We start from the raw sequence: 25,006 nt of genomic DNA on the forward strand, positions 1-25,006 counted from the left end.
GGAGGTCACAGTAGTTTAACAAGACGGTGCTAATGCCCCTTGGAAGAGAAATGGAGTTCAGAGTGGTTTAACAAGATGGTTTTAATGAACCTTGGAAGAGACGGGGAGGTCACAGTAGCTTAACAAGACGGTTTTATTGCTCCTTGGAAAAGACTTTGAGGTCACAGTAGCTTAACAAGATGGTTTTAATGCCCTTGGAAGATACGTGGAGGTCAGAGTTGTTTTAAAAGACAGTTTTACTGCCCCTTGGAAGAGACGTGGAGGTCACAGTAGCTTAACAAGATGGTTTTAATGCCCCTTGGAAGAGACGTGGAGTTCAGAGAGGATTCACAAGATGGTTTTAATGCCCCTTGGAAGAGACATGGAGGTTACAGTGGTTTAACAAGACGGTTATAATGCCCCTTGGTAGAGACGTGGAGTTCAGAGTGGTTTAACGAGACAATTTTAATTCCCCTTGGAAGAGACGTGCAGTTCAGAGTGGTTTAACAAGACACTTATAATGCCCCTTGGATAAGACGTGGAGGCCACTGTAGCTTAACAAGATGGTTTTAATGCCCATTGGAAGAGACTAGGAGTTCAGAGTGGTTAAACAAGATAGTTTTAATACCCCTGGGAAGAGACGTGGAGGTTACAGTAGCTTAACAAGACGGTTTTAATGCCCCTTGGAAAAGACGTGTAGTTCAGAGTGGTTTAACAAGATTTTTTAATGCCCCTTGGAAGAGATGTGGAGGTCACAGTAGCTTAACAAGACGGTTTTAATGCCCCTTGGAAGAGACGTGGAGTTCAGAAGGGTTTATCAAGACAGTTATAATGACCCTTGGAAGAGACATAGAGGTCACAGTAGTTTAACAAGACGGTGCTAATGCCCCTTGGAAGAGAAATGGAGTTCAGAGTGGTTTAACAAGATGGTTTTAATGCCCCTTGGAAGAGACGGGGAGGTCACAGTAGCTTAACAAGATGGTTTTATTGCCCCTTGGAAGAGACTTTGAGGTCACAGTAGCTTAACAAGATGGTTTTAATGCCCTTGGAAGATACGTGGAGGTCAGAGCTGTTTTAAAAGACAGTTTTACTGCCCCTTGGAAAAGACGTGGAGGTCACAGTAGCGTAACAAGATGGTTTTAATGCCCCTTGGAAGAGACGTGGAGTTCAGAGTGGTTTCACAAGATGGTTGTAATGCCACTTGGAAGAGACGTGGAGATTACAGTGGTTTAACAAGACAGTTTTAATGCCCCTTGGTAGAGACGTGGAGTACAGAGTGGTTTAACAAGACGATTTTAATGCCCCTTGGAATACACGTGCAGTTCAGAGTGGTTTAACAAGACACTTTTAATGCCCCTTGGAAGAGACGTGGAGGCCACAGTAGCTTAACACGATGGTTTTAATGCCCCTTGGAAGAGACTAGGTTTTCAGAGTGGTTAAACAAGATAGTTTTAATACCCCTGGGAAGAGATGTGGAGGTTACAGTAGCTTAACAAGACGGTTTTAATGCCCCTTGGAAAAGACGTGGAGTTCAGAGTGGTTTAACAAGATGGTTTTAATGCCCCTTGGAAGAGATGTGGAGGTCACAGTAGCTTAAAAAGACGGGTTTAATGCCCCTTGGAAGAGACATGGAAGTCAGAGTGGTTTAACCAGACGGTTTTAATGCCCCTTGGAACAGACGTGGAGGTCACAGTAGGTTAACAAGACGGTTTTAATGCACCTTAGAAGAGACGTGAAGTTCAGTGTGGTTTAACAAGACGGTTTTAATGCCCCTTGGAAGAAACATGGAGTTCAGAGTAGTTTAACAAAATGGTTTTAATGCCCCTTGCAAGAGAGGTGGAGGTCACAGTCGCTTAACAAGACGGTTTTAATGCCACTTGGAAGGGACGTGTAGGTCACAGTAGCTTAACAAGATGCTTTTAATTCCCCTTGGAAGAGACGTGGAGGTCACAGTAGCTTAACAAAATGGTTTTAATGAACCTTGGAAGAGACATGGAGGTCAGAGTGGTTTAACAAGACGGTTTTAATGCCCCTTGGAAGAGACGTGAAGGTCACAGTAGCATAAGAAGACGGTTTTAATGCCCCTTGGAAGAGACGTGGAGTTCAGATTGTTTTTAAAATACGGTTTTAATGCCCCTTGGAAGAGACGTGGAGGTCACAGTAGCTTAACAAGATGGTTTTAATGCCCCTTGGAAGAAAAGTGGAGTTCAGAGTTGTTTAACAAGACGGTTTTAATGCCCCTTGGAAGAGACGTGGAGGTTATAGTAGCTTAACAAGATACTTTTAATTCCCCTTGGAAGAGACGTGGAGGCCACAGTAGCTTAACAAGATGGTTTTAATGCCCCTTGGAAGAGACTAGGAGTTCAGAGTGGTTAAACAAGATAGTTTTAATACCTCTGGGAAGAGACGTGGAGGTTACAGTAGCTTAACAAGACGGTTTTAATGCCCCATGGAAAAGACGTGGAGTTCAGAGTGGTTTAACAAGATGGTTTTAATGCCCCTTGGAAGAGACGTGGAGGTCACAGTAGCTTAACAAGACGGTTTTAATGCCCCTTGAAAGAGACATGGAGGTCAGAGTGGTTTAACAAGACGGTTTTAATGCCCCTTGGAAGAGAGGTGGAGGTCACAGTAGGTTAGCAAGACGGTTTTAATGCCACTTTCAGGGACGTGGAGTTCACAGTAGCTTAACAAGACGGTTTTAATGCCACTTGGAAGGGACGTGGAGGTCACAGTAGCTTAACAAGATGCTTTTAATTCCCCTTGGAAGAGATGTGCAGGTCACAGTAGCTTAGCAAGACGGTTTTAATACCCCTTGGAAGAGACGTGGAGGTCACACTAGCTTAACAATATGGTTTTAATGCCCCTTGGAAGAGACGTGGAGTTCAGAAGGGTTCAACAAGACAGTTATATTGCCCTTTGGAAGAGACGTGGAGGTCACAGTAGTTTAACAAGACGATTTTAATGCCCCTTGGATAAAAAGTGGAGTTCAGAGTGGTTTAACAAAACAGTAGCTTAGCAATACGGTTTTAATGCCCCTTGGAAGAGACAAGGAGTTCAGAGTGGTTTACCAAGACGGTTTAACTTCCCCTTGGAAAAGACGTGGAGTTCAGAGTGGTTTAACAAGACGGTTTTAATGTCCCTTGGAAGAGATGTGGAGGTCACAGTAGCTTAACAAGACGGTTTTAATGTCCGTGGAAGAGACGTGGAGGTCAAAGTGGTTTACCAAGACGGTTTTAATGTCCCTTGGAAGAGACGTGGAGGTCTCAGTAGATTAACAAGACGGTCGTAATGCCCCTTGGATTAGATGTGGAGTTTAGAGTGGTTTAACAAGACGGTTTTAATGCCCCTTGGAAGAGACGTGGAGTTCAGAGTGGTTTAACAAGATGGTTTTAATGCCCCTTGGAAGAGACGTGGAGGACACAGTAGCTTAACAAGACGGTTTTAATGCACCTTGGAAGAGACGTGGACGACACAGTAGCTTAAAAAGACGGTTTTAATGCCCCATGGAAGAGACATGGAGGTCAGAGTGGTTTAACAAGACGGTTTTAATGCCCCTTGTAAGAGACGTGAAGGTCAGAGTGGTTTTAAAAGACCGTTTTAATGCCCCTTGTAAGAGACGTGGAGGTCACAGTAGCTTAACAAGATGGTTTTAATGCCCCTGAGAAGAAAAGTGGAGTTCAGAGTGGTTTAACAAGACGGTTTTAATGCCCCTTGGAAGAGACGTGGAGGTCACAGTAGCTTAACAGGACGGTTTTAATGCCCCTTGGAAGAGACGTGGAGTTCAGAAGGGTTTAACAAGACAGTTATAATGACCCTTTGAAGAGACATGGAGGTCACAGTAGTTTAACAAGACGGTGCTAATGCCCCTTGTAAGAGAAATGGAGTTCAGAGTGGTTTAACAAGATGGTTTTAATGCCCCTTGGAAGAGACGGGGAGGTCACAGTAGCCTAACAAGATGGTTTTATTCCTCCTTGGAAGAGACTTTGAGGTCACAGTAGCTTAACAAGATGGTTTTAATGCCCTTGGAAGATATGTCGAGGTCAGAGTTGTTTTAAAAGACAGTTTTACTGCCCCTTGGAAGAGACGTGGAGGTCACAGTAGCTTAACAAGATGGTTTTAATGCCCCTTGGAAGAGACGTGGAGTTCAGAGAGGTTTCACAAGATGGTTTTAATGCCCCTTGGAAGAGACATGGAGGTTACAGTGGTTTAACAAGACGGTTATAATGCCCCTTGGTAGAGACGTGGAGTTCAGAGTGGTTTAACGAGACAATTTTAATTCCCCCTGGAAGAGACGTGCAGTTCAGAGTGGTTTAACAAGACACTTATAATGCCCCTTGGATAAGACGTGGAGGCCACTGTAGCTTAACAAGATGGTTTTAATGCCCATTCGAAGAGACTAGGAGTTCAGAGTGGTTAAACAAGATAGTTTTAATACCCCTGGGAAGAGACGTGGAGGTTACAGTAGCTTAACAAGACGGTTTTAATGCCCCTTGGAAAAGACGTGTAGTTCAGAGTGGTTTAACAAGATTTTTTAATGCCCCTTGGAAGAGATGTGGAGGTCACAGTAGCTTAACAAGACGGTTTTAATGCCCCTTGGAAGAGACGTGGAGTTCAGAAGGGTTTATCAAGACAGTTATAATGACCCTTGGAAGAGACATAGAGGTCACAGTAGTTTAACAAGACGGTGCTAATGCCCCTTGGAAGAGAAATGGAGTTCAGAGTGGTTTAACAAGATGGTTTTAATGCCCCTTGGAAGAGACGGGGAGGTCACAGTAGCTTAACAAGATGGTTTTATTGCCCCTTGGAAGAGACTTTGAGGTCACAGTAGCTTAACAAGATGGTTTTAATGCCCTTGGAAGATACGTGGAGGTCAGAGCTGTTTTAAAAGACAGTTTTACTGCCCCTTGGAAAAGACGTGGAGGTCACAGTAGCGTAACAAGATGGTTTTAATGTCCCTTGGAAGAGACGTGGAGTTCAGAGTGGTTTCACAAGATGGTTGTAATGCCACTTGGAAGAGACGTGGAGATTACAGTGGTTTAACAAGACAGTTTTAATGCCCCTTGGTAGAGACGTGGAGTACAGAGTGGTTTAACAAGACGATTTTAATGCCCCTTGGAATACACGTGCAGTTCAGAGTGGTTTAACAAGACACTTTTAATGCCCCTTGGAAGAGACGTGGAGGCCACAGTAGCTTAACACGATGGTTTTAATGCCCCTTGGAAGAGACTAGGTTTTCAGAGTGGTTAAACAAGATAGTTTTAATACCCCTGGGAAGAGATGTGGAGGTTACAGTAGCTTAACAAGACGGTTTTAATGCCCCTTGGAAAAGACGTGGAGTTCAGAGTGGTTTAACAAGATGGTTTTAATGCCCCTTGGAAGAGATGTGGAGGTCACAGTAGCTTAAAAAGACGGGTTTAATGCCCCTTGGAAGAGACATGGAAGTCAGAGTGGTTTAACCAGACGGTTTTAATGCCCCTTGGAACAGACGTGGAGGTCACAGTAGGTTAACAAGACGGTTTTAATGCACCTTAGAAGAGACGTGAAGTTCAGTGTGGTTTAACAAGACGGTTTTAATGCCCCTTGGAAGAAACATGGAGTTCAGAGTAGTTTAACAAAATGGTTTTAATGCCCCTTGCAAGAGAGGTGGAGGTCACAGTCGCTTAACAAGACGGTTTTAATGCCACTTGGAAGGGACGTGTAGGTCACAGTAGCTTAACAAGATGCTTTTAATTCCCCTTGGAAGAGACGTGGAGGTCACAGTAGCTTAACAAAATGGTTTTAATGAACCTTGGAAGAGACATGGAGGTCAGAGTGGTTTAACAAGACGGTTTTAATGCCCCTTGGAAGAGACGTGAAGGTCACAGTAGCATAAGAAGACGGTTTTAATGCCCCTTGGAAGAGACGTGGAGTTCAGATTGTTTTTAAAATACGGTTTTAATGCCCCTTGGAAGAGACGTGGAGGTCACAGTAGCTTAACAAGATGGTTTTAATGCCCCTTGGAAGAAAAGTGGAGTTCAGAGTTGTTTAACAAGACGGTTTTAATGCCCCTTGGAAGAGACGTGGAGGTTATAGTAGCTTAACAAGATACTTTTAATTCCCCTTGGAAGAGACGTGGAGGCCACAGTAGCTTAACAAGATGGTTTTAATGCCCCTTGGAAGAGACTAGGAGTTCAGAGTGGTTAAACAAGATAGTTTTAATACCTCTGGGAAGAGACGTGGAGGTTACAGTAGCTTAACAAGACGGTTTTAATGCCCCATGGAAAAGACGTGGAGTTCAGAGTGGTTTAACAAGATGGTTTTAATGCCCCTTGGAAGAGACGTGGAGGTCACAGTAGCTTAACAAGACGGTTTTAATGCCCCTTGAAAGAGACATGGAGGTCAGAGTGGTTTAACAAGACGGTTTTAATGCCCCTTGGAAGAGAGGTGGAGGTCACAGTAGGTTAGCAAGACGGTTTTAATGCCACTTTCAGGGACGTGGAGTTCACAGTAGCTTAACAAGACGGTTTTAATGCCACTTGGAAGGGACGTGGAGGTCACAGTAGCTTAACAAGATGCTTTTAATTCCCCTTGGAAGAGATGTGCAGGTCACAGTAGCTTAGCAAGACGGTTTTAATACCCCTTGGAAGAGACGTGGAGGTCACACTAGCTTAACAAGATGGTTTTAATGCCCCTTGGAAGAGACGTGGAGTTCAGAAGGGTTCAACAAGACAGTTATATTGCCCTTTGGAAGAGACGTGGAGGTCACAGTAGTTTAACAAGACGATTTTAATGCCCCTTGGATAAAAAGTGGAGTTCAGAGTGGTTTAACAAAACAGTAGCTTAGCAATACGGTTTTAATGCCCCTTGGAAGAGACAAGGAGTTCAGAGTGGTTTACCAAGACGGTTTAACTTCCCCTTGGAAAAGACGTGGAGTTCAGAGTGGTTTAACAAGACGGTTTTAATGTCCCTTGGAAGAGATGTTGAGGTCACAGTAGCTTAACAAGACGGTTTTAATGTCCGTGGAAGAGACGTGGAGGTCAAAGTGGTTTACCAAGACGGTTTTAATGTCCCTTGGAAGAGACGTGGAGGTCTCAGTAGATTAACAAGACGGTCGTAATGCCCCTTGGATTAGATGTGGAGTTTAGAGTGGTTTAACAAGACGGTTTTAATGCCCCTTGGAAGAGACGTGGAGTTCAGAGTGGTTTAACAAGATGGTTTTAATGCCCCTTGGAAGAGACGTGGAGGACACAGTAGCTTAACAAGACGGTTTTAATGCACCTTGGAAGAGACGTGGACGACACAGTAGCTTAAAAAGACGGTTTTAATGCCCCATGGAAGAGACATGGAGGTCAGAGTGGTTTAACAAGACGGTTTTAATGCCCCTTGTAAGAGACGTGAAGGTCAGAGTGGTTTTAAAAGACCGTTTTAATGCCCCTTGTAAGAGACGTGGAGGTCACAGTAGCTTAACAAGATGGTTTTAATGCCCCTGAGAAGAAAAGTGGAGTTCAGAGTGGTTTAACAAGACGGTTTTAATGCCCCTTGGAAGAGACGTGGAGGTCACAGTAGCTTAACAGGACGGTTTTAATGCCCCTTGGAAGAGACGTGGAGTTCAGAAGGGTTTAACAAGACAGTTATAATGACCCTTTGAAGAGACATGGAGGTCACAGTAGTTTAACAAGACGGTGCTAATGCCCCTTGTAAGAGAAATGGAGTTCAGAGTGGTTTAACAAGATGGTTTTAATGCCCCTTGGAAGAGACGGGGAGGTCACAGTAGCCTAACAAGATGGTTTTATTCCTCCTTGGAAGAGACTTTGAGGTCACAGTAGCTTAACAAGATGGTTTTAATGCCCTTGGAAGATATGTCGAGGTCAGAGTTGTTTTAAAAGACAGTTTTACTGCCCCTTGGAAGAGACGTGGAGGTCACAGTAGCTTAACAAGATGGTTTTAATGCCCCTTGGAAGAGACGTGGAGTTCAGAGAGGTTTCACAAGATGGTTTTAATGCCCCTTGGAAGAGACATGGAGGTTACAGTGGTTTAACAAGATGGTTATAATGCCCCTTGGTAGAGACGTGGAGTTCAGAGTGGTTTAACGAGACAATTTTAATTCCCCTTGGAAGAGACGTGCAGTTCAGAGTGGTTTAACAAGACACTTATAATGCCCCTTGGATAAGACGTGGAGGCCACTGTAGCTTAACAAGATGGTTTTAATGCCCATTGGAAGAGACTAGGAGTTCAGAGTGGTTAAACAAGATAGTTTTAATACCCCTGGGAAGAGACGTGGAGGTTACAGTAGCTTAACAAGACGGTTTTAATGCCCCTTGGAAAAGACGTGTAGTTCAGAGTGGTTTAACAAGATTTTTTAATGCCCCTTGGAAGAGATGTGGAGGTCACAGTAGCTTAACAAGACGGTTTTAATGCCCCTTGGAAGAGACGTGGAGTTCAGAAGGGTTTATCAAGACAGTTATAATGACCCTTGGAAGAGACATAGAGGTCACAGTAGTTTAACAAGACGGTGCTAATGCCCCTTGGAAGAGAAATGGAGTTCAGAGTGGTTTAACAAGATGGTTTTAATGCCCCTTGGAAGAGACGGGGAGGTCACAGTAGCTTAACAAGATGGTTTTATTGCCCCTTGGAAGAGACTTTGAGGTCACAGTAGCTTAACAAGATGGTTTTAATGCCCTTGGAAGATACGTGGAGGTCAGAGCTGTTTTAAAAGACAGTTTTACTGCCCCTTGGAAAAGACGTGGAGGTCACAGTAGCGTAACAAGATGGTTTTAATGTCCCTTGGAAGAGACGTGGAGTTCAGAGTGGTTTCACAAGATGGTTGTAATGCCACTTGGAAGAGACGTGGAGATTACAGTGGTTTAACAAGACAGTTTTAATGCCCCTTGGTAGAGACGTGGAGTACAGAGTGGTTTAACAAGACGATTTTAATGCCCCTTGGAATACACGTGCAGTTCAGAGTGGTTTAACAAGACACTTTTAATGCCCCTTGGAAGAGACGTGGAGGCCACAGTAGCTTAACACGATGGTTTTAATGCCCCTTGGAAGAGACTAGGTTTTCAGAGTGGTTAAACAAGATAGTTTTAATACCCCTGGGAAGAGATGTGGAGGTTACAGTAGCTTAACAAGACGGTTTTAATGCCCCTTGGAAAAGACGTGGAGTTCAGAGTGGTTTAACAAGATGGTTTTAATGCCCCTTGGAAGAGATGTGGAGGTCACAGTAGCTTAAAAAGACGGGTTTAATGCCCCTTGGAAGAGACATGGAAGTCAGAGTGGTTTAACCAGACGGTTTTAATGCCCCTTGGAACAGACGTGGAGGTCACAGTAGGTTAACAAGACGGTTTTAATGCACCTTAGAAGAGACGTGAAGTTCAGTGTGGTTTAACAAGACGGTTTTAATGCCCCTTGGAAGAAACATGGAGTTCAGAGTAGTTTAACAAAATGGTTTTAATGCCCCTTGCAAGAGAGGTGGAGGTCACAGTCGCTTAACAAGACGGTTTTAATGCCACTTGGAAGGGACGTGTAGGTCACAGTAGCTTAACAAGATGCTTTTAATTCCCCTTGGAAGAGACGTGGAGGTCACAGTAGCTTAACAAAATGGTTTTAATGAACCTTGGAAGAGACATGGAGGTCAGAGTGGTTTAACAAGACGGTTTTAATGCCCCTTGGAAGAGACGTGAAGGTCACAGTAGCATAAGAAGACAGTTTTAATTCCCCTTGGAAGAGACGTGGAGTTCAGATTGTTTTTAAAATACGGTTTTAATGCCCCTTGGAAGAGACGTGGAGGTCACAGTAGCTTAACAAGATGGTTTTAATGCCCCTTGGAAGAAAAGTGGAGTTCAGAGTTGTTTAACAAGACGGTTTTAATGCCCCTTGGAAGAGACGTGGAGGTTATAGTAGCTTAACAAGATACTTTTAATTCCCCTAGGAAGAGACGTGGAGGCCACAGTAGCTTAACAAGATGGTTTTAATGCCCCTTGGAAGAGACTAGGAGTTCAGAGTGGTTAAACAAGATAGTTTTAATACCTCTGGGAAGAGACGTGGAGGTTACAGTAGCTTAACAAGACGGTTTTAATGCCCCATGGAAAAGACGTGGAGTTCAGAGTGGTTTAACAAGATGGTTTTAATGCCCCTTGGAAGAGACGTGGAGGTCACAGTAGCTTAACAAAACGGTTTTAATGCCCCTTGAAAGAGACATGGAGGTCAGAGTGGTTTAACAAGACGGTTTTAATGCCCCTTGGAAGAGAGGTGGAGGTCACAGTAGGTTAGCAAGACGGTTTTAATGCCACTTTCAGGGACGTGGAGTTCACAGTAGCTTAACAAGACGGTTTTAATGCCACTTGGAAGGGACGTGGAGGTCACAGTAGCTTAACAAGATGCTTTTAATTCCCCTTGGAAGAGATGTGCAGGTCACAGTAGCTTAGCAAGACGGTTTTAATACCCCTTGGAAGAGACGTGGAGGTCACACAAGCTTAACAAGATGGTTTTAATGCCCCTTGGAAGAGACGTGGAGTTCAGAAGAGTTCAACAAGACAGTTATATTGCCCTTTGGAAGAGACGTGGAGGTCACAGTAGTTTAACAAGACGATTTTAATGCCCCTTGGATAAAAAGTGGAGTTCAGAGTGGTTTAACAAAACAGTAGCTTAGCAATACGGTTTTAATGCCCCTTGGAAGAGACAAGGAGTTCAGAGTGGTTTACCAAGACGGTTTAACTTCCCCTTGGAAAAGACGTGGAGTTCAGAGTGGTTTAACAAGACGGTTTTAATGTCCCTTGGAAGAGATGTGGAGGTCACAGTAGCTTAACAAGACGGTTTTAATGTCCGTGGAAGAGACGTGGAGGTCAAAGTGGTTTACCAAGACGGTTTTAATGTCCCTTGGAAGAGACGTGGAGGTCACAGTAGCTTAACAGGACGGTTTTAATGCCCCTTGGAAGAGACGTGGAGTTCAGAAGGGTTTAACAAGACAGTTATAATGACCCTTTGAAGAGACATGGAGGTCACAGTAGTTTAACAAGACGGTGCTAATGCCCCTTGTAAGAGAAATGGAGTTCAGAGTGGTTTAACAAGATGGTTTTAATGCCCCTTGGAAGAGACGGGGAGGTCACAGTAGCCTAACAAGATGGTTTTATTCCTCCTTGGAAGAGACTTTGAGGTCACAGTAGCTTAACAAGATGGTTTTAATGCCCTTGGAAGATATGTCGAGGTCAGAGTTGTTTTAAAAGACAGTTTTACTGCCCCTTGGAAGAGACGTGGAGGTCACAGTAGCTTAACAAGATGGTTTTAATGCCCCTTGGAAGAGACGTGGAGTTCAGAGAGGTTTCACAAGATGGTTTTAATGCCCCTTGGAAGAGACATGGAGGTTACAGTGGTTTAACAAGACGGTTATAATGCCCCTTGGTAGAGACGTGGAGTTCAGAGTGGTTTAACAAGATGGTTTTAATGCCCCTTGGAAGAGACGTGGAGGTCACAGTAGCTTAACAAGACGGTTTTAATGCCCCTTGAAAGAGACATGGAGGTCAGAGTGGTTTAACAAGACGGTTTTAATGCCCCTTGGAAGAGAGGTGGAGGTCACAGTAGGTTAGCAAGACGGTTTTAATGCCACTTTCAGGGACGTGGAGTTCACAGTAGCTTAACAAGACGGTTTTAATGCCACTTGGAAGGGACGTGGAGGTCACAGTAGCTTAACAAGATGCTTTTAATTCCCCTTGGAAGAGATGTGCAGGTCACAGTAGCTTAGCAAGACGGTTTTAATACCCCTTGGAAGAGACGTGGAGGTCACACTAGCTTAACAAGATGGTTTTAATGCCCCTTGGAAGAGACGTGGAGTTCAGAAGGGTTCAACAAGACAGTTATATTGCCCTTTGGAAGAGACGTGGAGGTCACAGTAGTTTAACAAGACGATTTTAATGCCCCTTGGATAAAAAGTGGAGTTCAGAGTGGTTTAACAAAACAGTAGCTTAGCAATACGGTTTTAATGCCCCTTGGAAGAGACAAGGAGTTCAGAGTGGTTTACCAAGACGGTTTAACTTCCCCTTGGAAAAGACGTGGAGTTCAGAGTGGTTTAACAAGACGGTTTTAATGTCCCTTGGAAGAGATGTGGAGGTCACAGTAGCTTAACAAGACGGTTTTAATGTCCGTGGAAGAGACGTGGAGGTCAAAGTGGTTTACCAAGACGGTTTTAATGTCCCTTGGAAGAGACGTGGAGGTCTCAGTAGATTAACAAGACGGTCGTAATGCCCCTTGGATTAGATGTGGAGTTTAGAGTGGTTTAACAAGACGGTTTTAATGCCCCTTGGAAGAGACGTGGAGTTCAGAGTGGTTTAACAAGATGGTTTTAATGCCCCTTGGAAGAGACGTGGAGGACACAGTAGCTTAACAAGACGGTTTTAATGCACCTTGGAAGAGACGTGGACGACACAGTAGCTTAAAAAGACGGTTTTAATGCCCCATGGAAGAGACATGGAGGTCAGAGTGGTTTAACAAGACGGTTTTAATGCCCCTTGTAAGAGACGTGAAGGTCAGAGTGGTTTTAAAAGACCGTTTTAATGCCCCTTGTAAGAGACGTGGAGGTCACAGTAGCTTAACAAGATGGTTTTAATGCCCCTGAGAAGAAAAGTGGAGTTCAGAGTGGTTTAACAAGACGGTTTTAATGCCCCTTGGAAGAGACGTGGAGGTCACAGTAGCTTAACAGGACGGTTTTAATGCCCCTTGGAAGAGACGTGGAGTTCAGAAGGGTTTAACAAGACAGTTATAATGACCCTTTGAAGAGACATGGAGGTCACAGTAGTTTAACAAGACGGTGCTAATGCCCCTTGTAAGAGAAATGGAGTTCAGAGTGGTTTAACAAGATGGTTTTAATGCCCCTTGGAAGAGACGGGGAGGTCACAGTAGCCTAACAAGATGGTTTTATTCCTCCTTGGAAGAGACTTTGAGGTCACAGTAGCTTAACAAGATGGTTTTAATGCCCTTGGAAGATATGTCGAGGTCAGAGTTGTTTTAAAAGACAGTTTTACTGCCCCTTGGAAGAGACGTGGAGGTCACAGTAGCTTAACAAGATGGTTTTAATGCCCCTTGGAAGAGACGTGGAGTTCAGAGAGGTTTCACAAGATGGTTTTAATGCCCCTTGGAAGAGACATGGAGGTTACAGTGGTTTAACAAGACGGTTATAATGCCCCTTGGTAGAGACGTGGAGTTCAGAGTGGTTTAACGAGACAATTTTAATTCCCCTTGGAAGAGACGTGCAGTTCAGAGTGGTTTAACAAGACACTTATAATGCCCCTTGGATAAGACGTGGAGGCCACTGTAGCTTAACAAGATGGTTTTAATGCCCATTGGAAGAGACTAGGAGTTCAGAGTGGTTAAACAAGATAGTTTTAATACCCCTGGGAAGAGACGTGGAGGTTACAGTAGCTTAACAAGACGGTTTTAATGCCCCTTGGAAAAGACGTGTAGTTCAGAGTGGTTTAACAAGATTTTTTAATGCCCCTTGGAAGAGATGTGGAGGTCACAGTAGCTTAACAAGACGGTTTTAATGCCCCTTGGAAGAGACGTGGAGTTCAGAAGGGTTTATCAAGACAGTTATAATGACCCTTGGAAGAGACATAGAGGTCACAGTAGTTTAACAAGACGGTGCTAATGCCCCTTGGAAGAGAAATGGAGTTCAGAGTGGTTTAACAAGATGGTTTTAATGCCCCTTGGAAGAGACGGGGAGGTCACAGTAGCTTAACAAGATGGTTTTATTGCCCCTTGGAAGAGACTTTGAGGTCACAGTAGCTTAACAAGATGGTTTTAATGCCCTTGGAAGATACGTGGAGGTCAGAGCTGTTTTAAAAGACAGTTTTACTGCCCCTTGGAAAAGACGTGGAGGTCACAGTAGCGTAACAAGATGGTTTTAATGTCCCTTGGAAGAGACGTGGAGTTCAGAGTGGTTTCACAAGATGGTTGTAATGCCACTTGGAAGAGACGTGGAGATTACAGTGGTTTAACAAGACAGTTTTAATGCCCCTTGGTAGAGACGTGGAGTACAGAGTGGTTTAACAAGACGATTTTAATGCCCCTTGGAATACACGTGCAGTTCAGAGTGGTTTAACAAGACACTTTTAATGCCCCTTGGAAGAGACGTGGAGGCCACAGTAGCTTAACACGATGGTTTTAATGCCCCTTGGAAGAGACTAGGTTTTCAGAGTGGTTAAACAAGATAGTTTTAATACCCCTGGGAAGAGATGTGGAGGTTACAGTAGCTTAACAAGACGGTTTTAATGCCCCTTGGAAAAGACGTGGAGTTCAGAGTGGTTTAACAAGATGGTTTTAATGCCCCTTGGAAGAGATGTGGAGGTCACAGTAGCTTAAAAAGACGGGTTTAATGCCCCTTGGAAGAGACATGGAAGTCAGAGTGGTTTAACCAGACGGTTTTAATGCCCCTTGGAACAGACGTGGAGGTCACAGTAGGTTAACAAGACGGTTTTAATGCACCTTAGAAGAGACGTGAAGTTCAGTGTGGTTTAACAAGACGGTTTTAATGCCCCTTGGAAGAAACATGGAGTTCAGAGTAGTTTAACAAAATGGTTTTAATGCCCCTTGCAAGAGAGGTGGAGGTCACAGTCGCTTAACAAGACGGTTTTAATGCCACTTGGAAGGGACGTGTAGGTCACAGTAGCTTAACAAGATGCTTTTAATTCCCCTTGGAAGAGACGTGGAGGTCACAGTAGCTTAACAAAATGGTTTTAATGAACCTTGGAAGAGACATGGAGGTCAGAGTGGTTTAACAAGACGGTTTTAATGCCCCTTGGAAGAGACGTGAAGGTCACAGTAGCATAAGAAGACAGTTTTAATTCCCCTTGGAAGAGACGTGGAGTTCAGATTGTTTTTAAAATTCGGTTTTAATGCCCCTTGGAAGAGACGTGGAGGTCACAGTAGCTTAACAAGATGGTTTTAATGCCCCTTGGAAGAAAAGTGGAGTTCAGAGTTGTTTAACAAGACGGTTTTAATGCCCCTTGGAAGAGACGTGGAGGTTATAGTAGCTTAACAAGATACTTTTAATTCCCCTTGGAAGAGACGTGGAGGCCACAGTAGCTTAACAAGATGGTTTTAATGCCCCTTGGAAGAGACTAGGAGTTCAGAGTGGTTAAACAAGATAGTTTTAATACCTCTGGGAAGAGACGTGGAGGTTACAGTAGCTTAACAAGACGGTTTTAATGCCCCATGGAAAAGACGTGGAGTTCAGAGTGGTTTAACAAGATGGTTTTAATGCCCCTTGGAAGAGACGTGGAGGTCACAGTAGCTTAACAAAACGGTTTTAATGCCCCTTGAAAGAGACATGGAGGTCAGAGTGGTTTAACAAGACGGTTTTAATGCCCCTTGGAAGAGAGGTGGAGGTCACAGTAGGTTAGCAAGACGGTTTTAATGCCACTTTCAGGGACGTGGAGTTCACAGTAGCTTAACAAGACGGTTTTAATGCCACTTGGAAGGGACGTGGAGGTCACAGTAGCTTAACAAGATGCTTTTAATTCCCCTTGGAAGAGATGTGCAGGTCACAGTAGCTTAGCAAGACGGTTTTAATACCCCTTGGAAGAGACGTGGAGGTCACACAAGCTTAAAAAGATGGTTTTAATGCCCCTTGGAAGAGACGTGGAGTTCAGAAGGGTTCAACAAGACAGTTATATTGCCCTTTGGAAGAGACGTGGAGGTCACAGTAGTTTAACAAGACGATTTTAATGCCCCTTGGATAAAAAGTGGAGTTCAGAGTGGTTTAACAAAACAGTAGCTTAGCAATACGGTTTTAATGCCCCTTGGAAGAGACAAGGAGTTCAGAGTGGTTTACCAAGACGGTTTAACTTCCCCTTGGAAAAGACGTGGAGTTCAGAGTGGTTTAACAAGACGGTTTTAATGTCCCTTGGAAGAGATGTGGAGGTCACAGTAGCTTAACAAGACGGTTTTAATGTCCGTGGAAGAGACGTGGAGGTCAAAGTGGTTTACCAAGACGGTTTTAATGTCCCTTGGAAGAGACGTGGAGGTCACAGTAGCTTAACAGGACGGTTTTAATGCCCCTTGGAAGAGACGTGGAGTTCAGAAGGGTTTAACAAGACAGTTATAATGACCCTTTGAAGAGACATGGAGGTCACAGTAGTTTAACAAGACGGTGCTAATGCCCCTTGTAAGAGAAATGGAGTTCAGAGTGGTTTAACAAGATGGTTTTAATGCCCCTTGGAAGAGACGGGGAGGTCACAGTAGCCTAACAAGATGGTTTTATTCCTCCTTGGAAGAGACTTTGAGGTCACAGTAGCTTAACAAGATGGTTTTAATGCCCTTGGAAGATATGTCGAGGTCAGAGTTGTTTTAAAAGACAGTTTTACTGCCCCTTGGAAGAGACGTGGAGGTCACAGTAGCTTAACAAGATGGTTTTAATGCCCCTTGGAAGAGACGTGGAGTTCAGAGAGGTTTCACAAGATGGTTTTAATGCCCCTTGGAAGAGACATGGAGGTTACAGTGGTTTAACAAGACGGTTATAATGCCCCTTGGTAGAGACGTGGAGTTCAGAGTGGTTTAACAAGATGGTTTTAATGCCCCTTGGAAGAGACGTGGAGGTCACAGTAGCTTAACAAGACGGTTTTAATGCCCCTTGAAAGAGACATGGAGGTCAGAGTGGTTTAACAAGACGGTTTTAATGCCCCTTGGAAGAGAGGTGGAGGTCACAGTAGGTTAGCAAGACGGTTTTAATGCCACTTTCAGGGACGTGGAGTTCACAGTAGCTTAACAAGACGGTTTTAATGCCACTTGGAAGGGACGTGGAGGTCACAGTAGCTTAACAAGATGCTTTTAATTCCCCTTGGAAGAGATGTGCAGGTCACAGTAGCTTAGCAAGACGGTTTTAATACCCCTTGGAAGAGACGTGGAGGTCACACTAGCTTAACAAGATGGTTTTAATGCCCCTTGGAAGAGACGTGGAGTTCAGAAGGGTTCAACAAGACAGTTATATTGCCCTTTGGAAGAGACGTGGAGGTCACAGTAGTTTAACAAGACGATTTTAATGCCCCTTGGATAAAAAGTGGAGTTCAGAGTGGTTTAACAAAACAGTAGCTTAGCAATACGGTTTTAATGCCCCTTGGAAGAGACAAGGAGTTCAGAGTGGTTTACCAAGACGGTTTAACTTCCCCTTGGAAAAGACGTGGAGTTCAGAGTGGTTTAACAAGACGGTTTTAATGTCCCTTGGAAGAGATGTGGAGGTCACAGTAGCTTAACAAGACGGTTTTAATGTCCGTGGAAGAGACGTGGAGGTCAAAGTGGTTTACCAAGACGGTTTTAATGTCCCTTGGAAGAGACGTGGAGGTCTCAGTAGATTAACAAGACGGTCGTAATGCCCCTTGGATTAGATGTGGAGTTTAGAGTGGTTTAACAAGACGGTTTTAATGCCCCTTGGAAGCGACGTGGAGTTCAGAGTGGTTTAACAAGATGGTTTTAATGCCCCTTGGAAGAGACGTGGAGGACACAGTAGCTTAACAAGACGGTTTTAATGCACCTTGGAAGAGACGTGGACGACACAGTAGCTTAAAAAGACGGTTTTAATGCCCCATGGAAGAGACATGGAGGTCAGAGTGGTTTAACAAGACGGTTTTAATGCCCCTTGTAAGAGACGTGAAGGTCAGAGTGGTTTTAAAAGACCGTTTTAATGCCCCTTGTAAGAGACGTGGAGGTCACAGTAGCTTAACAAGATGGTTTTAATGCCCCTGAGAAGAAAAGTGGAGTTCAGAGTGGTTTAACAAGACGGTTTTAATGCCCCTTGGAAGAGACGTGGAGGTCACAGTAGCTTAACAGGACGGTTTTAATGCCCCTTGGAAGAGACGTGGAGTTCAGAAGGGTTTAACAAGACAGTTATAATGACCCTTTGAAGAGACATGGAGGTCACAGTAGTTTAACAAGACGGTGCTAATGCCCCTTGTAAGAGAAATGGAGTTCAGAGTGGTTTAACAAGATGGTTTTAATGCCCCTTGGAAGAGACGGGGAGGTCACAGTAGCCTAACAAGATGGTTTTATTCCTCCTTGGAAGAGACTTTGAGGTCACAGTAGCTTAACAAGATGGTTTTAATGCCCTTGGAAGATATGTCGAGGTCAGAGTTGTTTTAAAAGACAGTTTTACTGCCCCTTGGAAGAGACGTGGAGGTCACAGTAGCTTAACAAGATGGTTTTAATGCCCCTTGGAAGAGACGTGGAGTTCAGAGAGGTTTCACAAGATGGTTTTAATGCCCCTTGGAAGAGACATGGAGGTTACAGTGGTTTAACAAGACGGTTATAATGCCCCTTGGTAGAGACGTGGAGTTCAGAGTGGTTTAACGAGACAATTTTAATTCCCCTTGGAAGAGACGTGCAGTTCAGAGTGGTTTAACAAGACACTTATAATGCCCCTTGGATAAGACGTGGAGGCCACTGTAGCTTAACAAGATGGTTTTAATGCCCATTGGAAGAGACTAGGAGTTCAGAGTGGTTAAACAAGATAGTTTTAATACCCCTGGGAAGAGACGTGGAGGTTACAGTAGCTTAACAAGACGGTTTTAATGCCCCTTGGAAAAGACGTGTAGTTCAGAGTGGTTTAACAAGATTTTTTAATGCCCCTTGGAAGAGATGTGGAGGTCACAGTAGCTTAACAAGACGGTTTTAATGCCCCTTGGAAGAGACGTGGAGTTCAGAAGGGTTTATCAAGACAGTTATAATGACCCTTGGAAGAGACATAGAGGTCACAGTAGTTTAACAAGACGGTGCTAATGCCCCTTGGAAGAGAAATGGAGTTCAGAGTGGTTTAACAAGATGGTTTTAATGCCCCTTGGAAGAGACGGGGAGGTCACAGTAGCTTAACAAGATGGTTTTATTGCCCCTTGGAAGAGACTTTGAGGTCACAGTAGCTTAACAAGATGGTTTTAATGCCCTTGGAAGATACGTGGAGGTCAGAGCTGTTTTAAAAGACAGTTTTACTGCCCCTTGGAAAAGACGTGGAGGTCACAGTAGCGTAACAAGATGGTTTTAATGTCCCTTGGAAGAGACGTGGAGTTCAGAGTGGTTTCACAAGATGGTTGTAATGCCACTTGGAAGAGACGTGGAGATTACAGTGGTTTAACAAGACAGTTTTAATGCCCCTTGGTAGAGACGTGGAGTACAGAGTGGTTTAACAAGACGATTTTAATGCCCCTTGGAATACACGTGCAGTTCAGAGTGGTTTAACAAGACACTTTTAATGCCCCTTGGAAGAGACGTGGAGGCCACAGTAGCTTAACACGATGGTTTTAATGCCCCTTGGAAGAGACTAGGTTTTCAGAGTGGTTAAACAAGATAGTTTTAATACCCCTGGGAAGAGATGTGGAGGTTACAGTAGCTTAACAAGACGGTTTTAATGCCCCTTGGAAAAGACGTGGAGTTCAGAGTGGTTTAACAGGATGGTTTTAATGCCCCTTGGAAGAGATGTGGAGGTCACAGTAGCTTAAAAAGACGGGTTTAATGCCCCTTGGAAGAGACATGGAAGTCAGAGTGGTTTAACCAGACGGTTTTAATGCCCCTTGGAACAGACGTGGAGGTCACAGTAGGTTAACAAGACGGTTTTAATGCACCTTAGAAGAGACGTGAAGTTCAGTGTGGTTTAACAAGACGGTTTTAATGCCCCTTGGAAGAAACATGGAGTTCAGAGTAGTTTAACAAAATGGTTTTAATGCCCCTTGCAAGAGAGGTGGAGGTCACAGTCGCTTAACAAGACGGTTTTAATGCCACTTGGAAGGGACGTGTAGGTCACAGTAGCTTAACAAGATGCTTTTAATTCCCCTTGGAAGAGACGTGGAGGTCACAGTAGCTTAACAAAATGGTTTTAATGAACCTTGGAAGAGACATGGAGGTCAGAGTGGTTTAACAAGACGGTTTTAATGCCCCTTGGAAGAGACGTGAAGGTCACAGTAGCATAAGAAGACAGTTTTAATTCCCCTTGGAAGAGACGTGGAGTTCAGATTGTTTTTAAAATACGGTTTTAATGCCCCTTGGAAGAGACGTGGAGGTCACAGTAGCTTAACAAGATGGTTTTAATGCCCCTTGGAAGAAAAGTGGAGTTCAGAGTTGTTTAACAAGACGGTTTTAATGCCCCTTGGAAGAGACGTGGAGGTTATAGTAGCTTAACAAGATACTTTTAATTCCCCTTGGAAGAGACGTGGAGGCCACAGTAGCTTAACAAGATGGTTTTAATGCCCCTTGGAAGAGACTAGGAGTTCAGAGTGGTTAAACAAGATAGTTTTAATACCTCTGGGAAGAGACGTGGAGGTTACAGTAGCTTAACAAGACGGTTTTAATGCCCCATGGAAAAGACGTGGAGTTCAGAGTGGTTTAACAAGATGGTTTTAATGCCCCTTGGAAGAGACGTGGAGGTCACAGTAGCTTAACAAAACGGTTTTAATGCCCCTTGAAAGAGACATGGAGGTCAGAGTGGTTTAACAAGACGGTTTTAATGCCCCTTGGAAGAGAGGTGGAGGTCACAGTAGGTTAGCAAGACGTTTTTAATGCCACTTTCAGGGACGTGGAGTTCACAGTAGCTTAACAAGACGGTTTTAATGCCACTTGGAAGGGACGTGGAGGTCACAGTAGCTTAACAAGATGCTTTTAATTCCCCTTGGAAGAGATGTGCAGGTCACAGTAGCTTAGCAAGACGGTTTTAATACCCCTTGGAAGAGACGTGGAGGTCACACAAGCTTAACAAGATGGTTTTAATGCCCCTTGGAAGAGACGTGGAGTTCAGAAGGGTTCAACAAGACAGTTATATTGCCCTTTGGAAGAGACGTGGAGGTCACAGTAGTTTAACAAGACGATTTTAATGCCCCTTGGATAAAAAGTGGAGTTCAGAGTGGTTTAACAAAACAGTAGCTTAGCAATACGGTTTTAATGCCCCTTGGAAGAGACAAGGAGTTCAGAGTGGTTTACCAAGACGGTTTAACTTCCCCTTGGAAAAGACGTGGAGTTCAGAGTGGTTTAACAAGACGGTTTTAATGTCCCTTGGAAGAGATGTGGAGGTCACAGTAGCTTAACAAGACGGTTTTAATGTCCGTGGAAGAGACGTGGAGGTCAAAGTGGTTTACCAAGACGGTTTTAATGTCCCTTGGAAGAGACGTGGAGGTCACAGTAGCTTAACAGGACGGTTTTAATGCCCCTTGGAAGAGACGTGGAGTTCAGAAGGGTTTAACAAGACAGTTATAATGACCCTTTGAAGAGACATGGAGGTCACAGTAGTTTAACAAGACGGTGCTAATGCCCCTTGTAAGAGAAATGGAGTTCAGAGTGGTTTAACAAGATGGTTTTAATGCCCCTTGGAAGAGACGGGGAGGTCACAGTAGCCTAACAAGATGGTTTTATTCCTCCTTGGAAGAGACTTTGAGGTCACAGTAGCTTAACAAGATGGTTTTAATGCCCTTGGAAGATATGTCGAGGTCAGAGTTGTTTTAAAAGACAGTTTTACTGCCCCTTGGAAGAGACGTGGAGGTCACAGTAGCTTAACAAGATGGTTTTAATGCCCCTTGGAAGAGACGTGGAGTTCAGAGAGGTTTCACAAGATGGTTTTAATGCCCCTTGGAAGAGACATGGAGGTTACAGTGGTTTAACAAGACGGTTATAATGCCCCTTGGTAGAGACGTGGAGTTCAGAGTGGTTTAACGAGACAATTTTAATTCCCCTTGGAAGAGACGTGCAGTTCAGAGTGGTTTAACAAGACACTTATAATGCCCCTTGGATAAGACGTGGAGGCCACTGTAGCTTAACAAGATGGTTTTAATGCCCATTGGAAGAGACTAGGAGTTCAGAGTGGTTAAACAAGATAGTTTTAATACCCCTGGGAAGAGACGTGGAGGTTACAGTAGCTTAACAAGACGGTTTTAATGCCCCTTGGAAAAGACGTGTAGTTCAGAGTGGTTTAACAAGATTTTTTAATGCCCCTTGGAAGAGATGTGGAGGTCACAGTAGCTTAACAAGACGGTTTTAATGCCCCTTGGAAGAGACGTGGAGTTCAGAAGGGTTTATCAAGACAGTTATAATGACCCTTGGAAGAGACATAGAGGTCACAGTAGTTTAACAAGACGGTGCTAATGCCCCTTGGAAGAGAAATGGAGTTCAGAGTGGTTTAACAAGATGGTTTTAATGCCCCTTGGAAGAGACGGGGAGGTCACAGTAGCTTAACAAGATGGTTTTATTGCCCCTTGGAAGAGACTTTGAGGTCACAGTAGCTTAACAAGATGGTTTTAATGCCCTTGGAAGATACGTGGAGGTCAGAGCTGTTTTAAAAGACAGTTTTACTGCCCCTTGGAAAAGACGTGGAGGTCACAGTAGCGTAACAAGATGGTTTTAATGTCCCTTGGAAGAGACGTGGAGTTCAGAGTGGTTTCACAAGATGGTTGTAATGCCACTTGGAAGAGACGTGGAGATTACAGTGGTTTAACAAGACAGTTTTAATGCCCCTTGGTAGAGACGTGGAGTACAGAGTGGTTTAACAAGACGATTTTAATGCCCCTTGGAATACACGTGCAGTTCAGAGTGGTTTAACAAGACACTTTTAATGCCCCTTGGAAGAGACGTGGAGGCCACAGTAGCTTAACACGATGGTTTTAATGCCCCTTGGAAGAGACTAGGTTTTCAGAGTGGTTAAACAAGATAGTTTTAATACCCCTGGGAAGAGATGTGGAGGTTACAGTAGCTTAACAAGACGGTTTTAATGCCCCTTGGAAAAGACGTGGAGTTCAGAGTGGTTTAACAAGATGGTTTTAATGCCCCTTGGAAGAGATGTGGAGGTCACAGTAGCTTAAAAAGACGGGTTTAATGCCCCTTGGAAGAGACATGGAAGTCAGAGTGGTTTAACCAGACGGTTTTAATGCCCCTTGGAACAGACGTGGAGGTCACAGTAGGTTAACAAGACGGTTTTAATGCACCTTAGAAGAGACGTGAAGTTCAGTGTGGTTTAACAAGACGGTTTTAATGCCCCTTGGAAGAAACATGGAGTTCAGAGTAGTTTAACAAAATGGTTTTAATGCCCCTTGCAAGAGAGGTGGAGGTCACAGTCGCTTAACAAGACGGTTTTAATGCCACTTGGAAGGGACGTGTAGGTCACAGTAGCTTAACAAGATGCTTTTAATTCCCCTTGGAAGAGACGTGGAGGTCACAGTAGCTTAACAAAATGGTTTTAATGAACCTTGGAAGAGACATGGAGGTCAGAGTGGTTTAACAAGACGGTTTTAATGCCCCTTGGAAGAGACGTGAAGGTCACAGTAGCATAAGAAGACAGTTTTAATTCCCCTTGGAAGAGACGTGGAGTTCAGATTGTTTTTAAAATACGGTTTTAATGCCCCTTGGAAGAGACGTGGAGGTCACAGTAGCTTAACAAGATGGTTTTAATGCCCCTTGGAAGAAAAGTGGAGTTCAGAGTTGTTTAACAAGACGGTTTTAATGCCCCTTGGAAGAGACGTGGAGGTTATAGTAGCTTAACAAGATACTTTTAATTCCCCTTGGAAGAGACGTGGAGGCCACAGTAGCTTAACAAGATGGTTTTAATGCCCCTTGGAAGAGACTAGGAGTTCAGAGTGGTTAAACAAGATAGTTTTAATACCTCTGGGAAGAGACGTGGAGGTTACAGTAGCTTAACAAGACGGTTTTAATGCCCCATGGAAAAGACGTGGAGTTCAGAGTGGTTTAACAAGATGGTTTTAATGCCCCTTGGAAGAGACGTGGAGGTCACAGTAGCTTAACAAAACGGTTTTAATGCCCCTTGAAAGAGACATGGAGGTCAGAGTGGTTTAACAAGACGGTTTTAATGCCCCTTGGAAGAGAGGTGGAGGTCACAGTAGGTTAGCAAGACGGTTTTAATGCCACTTTCAGGGACGTGGAGTTCACAGTAGCTTAACAAGACGGTTTTAATGCCACTTGGAAGGGACGTGGAGGTCACAGTAGCTTAACAAGATGCTTTTAATTCCCCTTGGAAGAGATGTGCAGGTCACAGTAGCTTAGCAAGACGGTTTTAATACCCCTTGGAAGAGACGTGGAGGTCACACTAGCTTAACAAGATGGTTTTAATGCCCCTTGGAAGAGACGTGGAGTTCAGAAGGGTTCAACAAGACAGTTATATTGCCCTTTGGAAGAGACGTGGAGGTCACAGTAGTTTAACAAGACGATTTTAATGCCCCTTGGATAAAAAGTGGAGTTCAGAGTGGTTTAACAAAACAGTAGCTTAGCAATACGGTTTTAATGCCCCTTGGAAGAGACAAGGAGTTCAGAGTGGTTTACCAAGACGGTTTAACTTCCCCTTGGAAAAGACGTGGAGTTCAGAGTGGTTTAACAAGACGGTTTTAATGTCCCTTGGAAGAGATGTGGAGGTCACAGTAGCTTAACAAGACGGTTTTAATGTCCGTGGAAGAGACGTGGAGGTCAAAGTGGTTTACCAAGACGGTTTTAATGTCCCTTGGAAGAGACGTGGAGGTCACAGTAGCTTAACAGGACGGTTTTAATGCCCCTTGGAAGAGACGTGGAGTTCAGAAGGGTTTAACAAGACAGTTATAATGACCCTTTGAAGAGACATGGAGGTCACAGTAGTTTAACAAGACGGTGCTAATGCCCCTTGTAAGAGAAATGGAGTTCAGAGTGGTTTAACAAGATGGTTTTAATGCCCCTTGGAAGAGACGGGGAGGTCACAGTAGCCTAACAAGATGGTTTTATTCCTCCTTGGAAGAGACTTTGAGGTCACAGTAGCTTAACAAGATGGTTTTAATGCCCTTGGAAGATATGTCGAGGTCAGAGTTGTTTTAAAAGACAGTTTTACTGCCCCTTGGAAGAGACGTGGAGGTCACAGTAGCTTAACAAGATGGTTTTAATGCCCCTTGGAAGAGACGTGGAGTTCAGAGAGGTTTCACAAGATGGTGTTAATGCCCCTTGGAAGAGACATGGAGGTTACAGTGGTTTAACAAGACGGTTATAATGCCCCTTGGTAGAGACGTGGAGTTCAGAGTGGTTTAACGAGACAATTTTAATTCCCCTTGGAAGAGACGTGCAGTTC

This window comes from Phyllobates terribilis, unplaced genomic scaffold (genome assembly GCF_046119375.1).
Source record: "Phyllobates terribilis strain yellow unplaced genomic scaffold, ASM4611937v1 Scaffold_2__4_contigs__length_985480577, whole genome shotgun sequence".
In the NCBI taxonomy this organism is placed as follows: Eukaryota; Metazoa; Chordata; class Amphibia; order Anura; family Dendrobatidae; genus Phyllobates; species Phyllobates terribilis.